Raw genomic sequence first — 6078 nt, 5'->3', positions numbered from 1 at the left:
TGTCTTCGCTCTGTCAATAGATACCGTACGAAAGTAGAGTGGTGGACGTCCTTTGCTAAACCAAAGTTGCGTCGGACTTTGATTTCGTACTGTAATACGCAATCAAGGGATGCAAAGAGGACCACCGAATTTTACTATTCGATTTTAAGGGAGCTCTACGACAAATCTGGCGTCAATAATATTTACACGGCTCAAATAAAGCAAATCAAGGCTAAGATGCTCAGTCTCAAACGTAAACAACTAGAAGGATTAAAAATCAAGTCAAAAGTCAAATCTTTTGTTCAATCTGAGACAACTTCCATGTATCATCTTATTAAGCATCGGACGAACCGTAGACGCTTATTTATAGACGAACTGGCAACTGATAACGGGGAGCTTCTCACTCGGCCACCTGACATAGTCACGGCAATCCAGAGGTATTATCACGGCCTGTACTCGGACTACCCAACCAATGATGGCTTGACTGCTACTATACTCCAGTTGATGGACACGTCTGTTACTGAGGATGATAATCGTGACTTTCTAGCTGCGTTTAGTGTCGAGGAGACTTTAGAACTTATTGTTAAGTCGCCAGCTAACAAAGCCCCAGGACTGGACGACTTCCCAAGGAGTTTTATCTTCGGTATTGGGATGTACTTGGTGTTACTTTTACAGAAATTTTAAATGAAATCATTGCTGGGGCGCCTGTTCCTGCTGCGATGAAGGAGGGTAAAATTGTCCTTGTTCCCAAACGCAAAGGGTGTAAGCGATATGATAATCTGCGCCCGCTCACCCTGCTCAATTTTGACTACAAAACTATAGCCAGAGCTGTTAACACCCGAATGTCTCCGCTCATTCACAAAGTTGTCCGGCGGCACCAGGCGTGCGTGCCAGGACGGAATGCCATGTCTGCGATGTCTGAAATTCGGGACCTCATCTCCATTGCCTCAGTCACCAACATGAATTGTGCGCTGCTTTTTCTAGACTTTCATAAAGCCTTTGATCATGTGAACCACCGATACCTTTTTCACATAATGGACAAAGTAGGACTCGAGGAAGGGGTGATAAACGTCCTTCGCAATTTGATATCTGTTATATCAGCGAGGATACAAGTCAATGGACAGCTGACGCAACCGATATCCATTAAGCAGGGTGTCCCCCAGGGCAGTCCACTCTCTATGTCACTTTTTGTGCTGTCACTGGAACCCTTCCTTCGGTCTCTTTATCACCAGTTGTCAGGAGTGTCAATGTCCGGTCACACATTCATAGTCCGTGCGTACGCTGACGATGTTGCCGTACTGTTACGCAGTGACGACGAGGTGGTCCGTATTAAACGGGCGATCGACCAATATAGTGAAGTGTCTGGAGCACAACTAAGTGACCGGAAATGTAAAGTGCTCGATATCAGGGGTTTCGAGAGCTTAACTATACCGTGGGCGCATGTTGTGGAATCTCACAAACTACTAGGAATCACCTTGAATAGGTGCCCTCTCAAAATGGCGGCCTCCAATTGGAAGTCAGTGACGCATCTGATACAGGGTACCATTGTCGAATGTCGCTGGCGTGCTGTGAACATTATCGAAAAAATCAGGATTCTCAATACCTACGTCTTCTCCAAGGCGTATTATGTTGCACAGTTCTTTCCCATTCCCAAGCTTCAGGCCAGAAAGATCATGCAGGTTGCCAATCAATACATCTGGAAGGGCAACATATTTAAATTGTCCTCCGATACGCTGGCCAAGTCGAGAACTACTGGTGGGCTTGAGTTAGTTAACATCGCCGGGAAGGCAATGGCCTTGTACATCAAGCGGACCACGACTTTACTGCATGACAGCCAATGCACTGTTACTCAAAAGTTGTTCCTCACAGTGCGTCCAGCGAGTGTGCGACCGCCGATTGACGTCGGAAAAATCCATTACAAATTGAAACACATCAGAGAATTTTTCCTTCATGTTAGTTATGCAGATGGGGGTGTTCTACGGCGACGACCACTGTCAACTCGGGACTTGCAACGTGAGTGGGAGAAGTCGGCGGTCCCATAGACAATAGAACGGAAGTATCCGACTACCGGCTGGACAACGGTGTGGGCCAACGTCAGCTTGAAAGTACACTCTTCGGATGTTGCTTCAACCTGGTACAGGGTAGTAAATAACACGATTGCCACTAATGAAAAGCTACATGCAATTGGGTTAAGTGACACAAATCTCTGTCTCTGTTGTGGGCTCATCGATTCACTGATCCATCGGTTTACCTGCGGTGGCCATGCACTGAATTGGCGGTGGGTCAAGAAGAGGATCTCCGTACTTTCAAGGAGCGCGGAAGACAATCTGCAGCTGGATATCCTCATGCGTCCCGACAAAAAGTTTTACCCTGCGACGAAAAACAATACAGTCATGTGGATCCTGGGGCACTATGTTAACAATATCATTAATGTTCGTGGAGAGGACGATTTTATTAGTTTTCTAACCTACATGGAGCTGGCATACTGGAAAATTCAAAGTGTCACTGACAGTAAAAAATTTTTCGGCAACATGATGGACATCACTTTCGAAAAACATGGCATAGGATGACCACATTGGACGATGGAAGCAAGTCAAGAAGAAATGTATTCTGTTTTATTTCTATTTTTTTAAGTTATACTTTCTGTTACACCTGGTCAATGTATTTCTTTTCATTAGTCTCCCTTTAATTGTTGCTTATCATGACAATCTCACACCTCTAATGGAAGAGGAATGTCTTTCGATATGGATCACGACACACAAATGACACACGACAAAGAAGGAATGTTCATTTACAAATGTGTCAGCACTATATACCTCGGAGCAGAGGGTTAACAACTATCACCGCCAAAAAAATAATGTAACAGCAAAAATGAGAAACAAAGATTTATAACAAGTGTCTGCTTGAAGGAGTGAATCAGGGATGGGTGCGGGGAGCCATCGCGGGCAGGCCTCGGGATTCGACCCCTGCCCGCCTTGTCTCCACCTGCAAGGAACTGACTACTCTCCATTTGTAAAAAAAAAAAAAAAACTCCGTGGCGCAACGGTAGCGCGTCTGACTCCAGATCAGAAGGTTGCGTGTTCAAATCACGTCGGGGTCACAATGAAATTTTCGTTTACGAAAGCCATAGGCGAGTAAGTCAGTTTAATCAGATACCAAACGATTACAGAGAACGGACGAACAGGACTTGCTTGAAAAAAGCTACTAGTGCAATTTTCGCATTCTGACATTAAGGTGAAGGCGCCGACTCGCACTTTCTCCAGGCGCGAAGTGTCTAGTATTTTTGATAGTTATATCGTTTAACGCTAATATATAACTGAGAGACAAAAATTACACGATATTTTGCTCGATTAGACGTCTTTAGCCACGCAGAGTATAATACTTTTCCTTACGTTATGGGAATAGGAATATCGTGAAAGGGGGTATAGCTCAGTCGTAGAGCATTCGACTGCAGATCGAGAGGTCCCCGGTTCAATCCCGGGTGCCCCCTTCATTTTTCAGTATCTCGAAAAAAAAAAAAGAAAAAAAAGACGATTGTCGCGGTGAGTTGCAAATACACGTTTGAGATGCACTCCGCACGCCATACCGAAGGCTTTGGAGCAACATTTCAATGGGAGGATCGCAGCCAAGGGTCTTGCAGGTCATCGTCCTCCCGCCATGAGGTCGAACTGTACGAAATACACTTGCTTGGGGGAAGAATCTCGTACACTGAATTTTATAGACTATGGTGATAGGCAAAAGTTTTCATGTACTGCTGCACGGAGAAACAAAAATTGGAGGAGCTAGGATTTGAACCCAGGACTTTGTGCATGCGAAGCAGACACTCTACCACTGAGTTACACCCCCGCCAGAGCAAGTACATCTGGGACGAGTCTCTCCTGGATACTACTGTCATTATTTCTTAGGTTTGAACGGTACAGTAAGTGTTCGAGGAACCTATTCATGACAAGACCTAAGCAGTCGCGGCCGAGCCGCCTTAGCGGTCGGACGCAGCAGCGCAGCGTGCTCGGCGTTTACGCTCGCGTGTGTTTACATAGTGCGTCTTGTGACTTGTTAGTATTTGTGCAACATGGAGTCTCAATTACGGAAGTACACTTTAAAGTTCAGCTTTAGTTTCGATGTAGTGCGTCCTAAGGTTTACGAGTTTGATGATTGGTTTCGTGACACGTTTTAAGTGCCTGCAGAAGACTGCCTTGGCATGGGATACGACTTTTTGAGCAAGGTTTTCTATGTTAAATTAAAGAACGACGATATCTGCCAGAGGATTATGGCCACTACGAACGGGGTCGCCGAATACAAGACCAGCAATGGCGAGGTGAGTCGCGTTGCCATTACTTACGCCGGACTAGGACTTAGGGCAGTTAAAGTGCACTTGTTACCCTTTGAACTCGACTTTACGTACATCAAGGAGGCCCTCTCCAAGTACGGTACCGTGTACTCAGTAATCGCCGACCGTTGGGGTGGCAATATGTACTATAAAGTTGACAACTGGGTGAGAACTGTCCGGATTGACTTAGAAACTCACATTCCGTCTTTCGTTCATATGTGCGGTTTTAAAGCTGTAGTGGTTTATGAAGGGCAGCCTCGCACATGCTCTGTTTGTAACATGTTCGGCCACCTCAGAGCTCAATGTCCGCGCAGGCGACCTGTGCAGTTGCCAGCCGAGACAGGGCCGGACGGCCAGCCGCGTGCACAGTACGCCACCGTAGCCAGCCGCTTGTTTACCGGTGCGGGCATTTTCGCGAGCTCTGCCGTTAACGCGATGTACAGTGCCGCGCACGACACATCTGCCGTCACACATCCCAATGACGTGGAAATGCCCGACGCTCCGGCGGTCGTAATATCGACACGGAATCACCCATCATTCCTGAGCAAAGTTCTGCCGAGGGCGAAGGTGCAAAGGACTCTCTCCATACCACAATTGTAGATGAACCTAACGCGGAGATTGAGGGCACTTCCCACAAGTTGTCGGAAAACATCCGTTCCATCACCGACATTCCTTCAAGTGACCCTTTGCATCCCGAGCCCCCAGGGGCTCAGCATTTATTTGCTGGGTACGGGCTTGGCGACCCCGGGGTTCCTGAGCTGGAGACTGGTAGGCGCCACCAGTCCCCCGTCACCGTAAGCTCTGAGCGTACTTCAGCGACCACCGTGCGGCGCGGCGGTGGAACGTTGTGTGTCTCAGGGAATGGGGATCTTGGCTTGACCGCCCGGATCGCGAGGATGGAACAAACCTCTATAAAAAAACCCTCAATCTCAAGGTGTGCTGCGCGCTGATGAGATGCATGGCTGTTGAGGTGGAACAGTCGATAGCGGGCAACCTCTGGGGAACCTGCCGCACCTCAGTTGTATAAGGCTTACCTAGGCACGCGGGGCTCTGTCTAGGTGGACTTCTAGTTCCCTAGCTGCTCGTGGGACCGAGATGGATCCTTCGAACTCCTCTTTTCTTCCTCCCAGCGGAAAGGGTGGGCCGCTGGAAGGTTCTAACACCCAGTCTCTTAAGAGGGCCCGTGCAGTCAGTCCCCCTGACTCCGGCGCTTCTTTGAAAAGTCCAGTCTTAGGTAACAGAATACATTCTGGTAATCCGAATGTGTTTCTCATTGTGAAACGGAAGGAGGGTAGTTTCGAGAAGGTTTCGCCCTTCTATATACAAAAGGGATTGGAGGGAATCTGTGGCTCCTTAAAATCGGTAAAGCGCTTACGTAATGGAACCTTGCTAGTGGAAACTTCCACTTCCCAGCAAGCCAATAAACTTCAGTCTGCTAAATGCCTTGGAGAGTATGCCATAGACACTGAACTGCACAGCACCTTGAACTACAGCAAAGGTGTTGTGACATGCCGAGATCTAGCTGATATTCCCAAGGAAGAACTGCAACGTGAGTGGGCTCCAGAAGGTATCGTTGATGTCCAACACATCATGAAGAGGGTTGATGGCACTCTTGTCAAATCCGACTCCTTTATTCTGACCTTCAGTAGCACGAAACTTCCAGAACATATTAAAGCTGGCTTCCTTCGCATTAGTGTGAGGCCTTATTTCCCGGCCCCAATGCGCTGTTTCAAATGCCAGCGTTTTGGGCATACCACCTTAGGCTGTAAAGG

General features: G+C 47.5%; 3 non-coding genes across 3 annotated transcripts; 2 read left to right on the top strand and 1 right to left on the bottom strand.

The window, feature by feature from the left end:
* Window positions 1–3007: 3007 nt before the first annotated feature.
* Trnaw-cca (transfer RNA tryptophan (anticodon CCA)) lies at window positions 3008–3079 on the top strand. Its single transcript has one exon. It is a non-coding gene; the product is annotated as a tRNA-Trp (tRNA).
* Window positions 3080–3397: 318 nt separating this feature from the next.
* On the top strand, window positions 3398–3469 carry Trnac-gca (transfer RNA cysteine (anticodon GCA)). Its single transcript has one exon. It is a non-coding gene; the product is annotated as a tRNA-Cys (tRNA).
* A 284-nt stretch (window positions 3470–3753) lies between these two features.
* Window positions 3754–3825, bottom strand: Trnaa-cgc (transfer RNA alanine (anticodon CGC)). Its single transcript has one exon. It is a non-coding gene; the product is annotated as a tRNA-Ala (tRNA).
* Window positions 3826–6078: the final 2253 nt, after the last annotated feature.

Source organism: Schistocerca cancellata, chromosome 3 (assembly GCF_023864275.1).
Source record: "Schistocerca cancellata isolate TAMUIC-IGC-003103 chromosome 3, iqSchCanc2.1, whole genome shotgun sequence".
In the NCBI taxonomy this organism is placed as follows: domain Eukaryota; kingdom Metazoa; phylum Arthropoda; class Insecta; order Orthoptera; family Acrididae; genus Schistocerca; species Schistocerca cancellata.
This window is presented reverse-complemented; position numbering and strand designations above follow the sequence as displayed.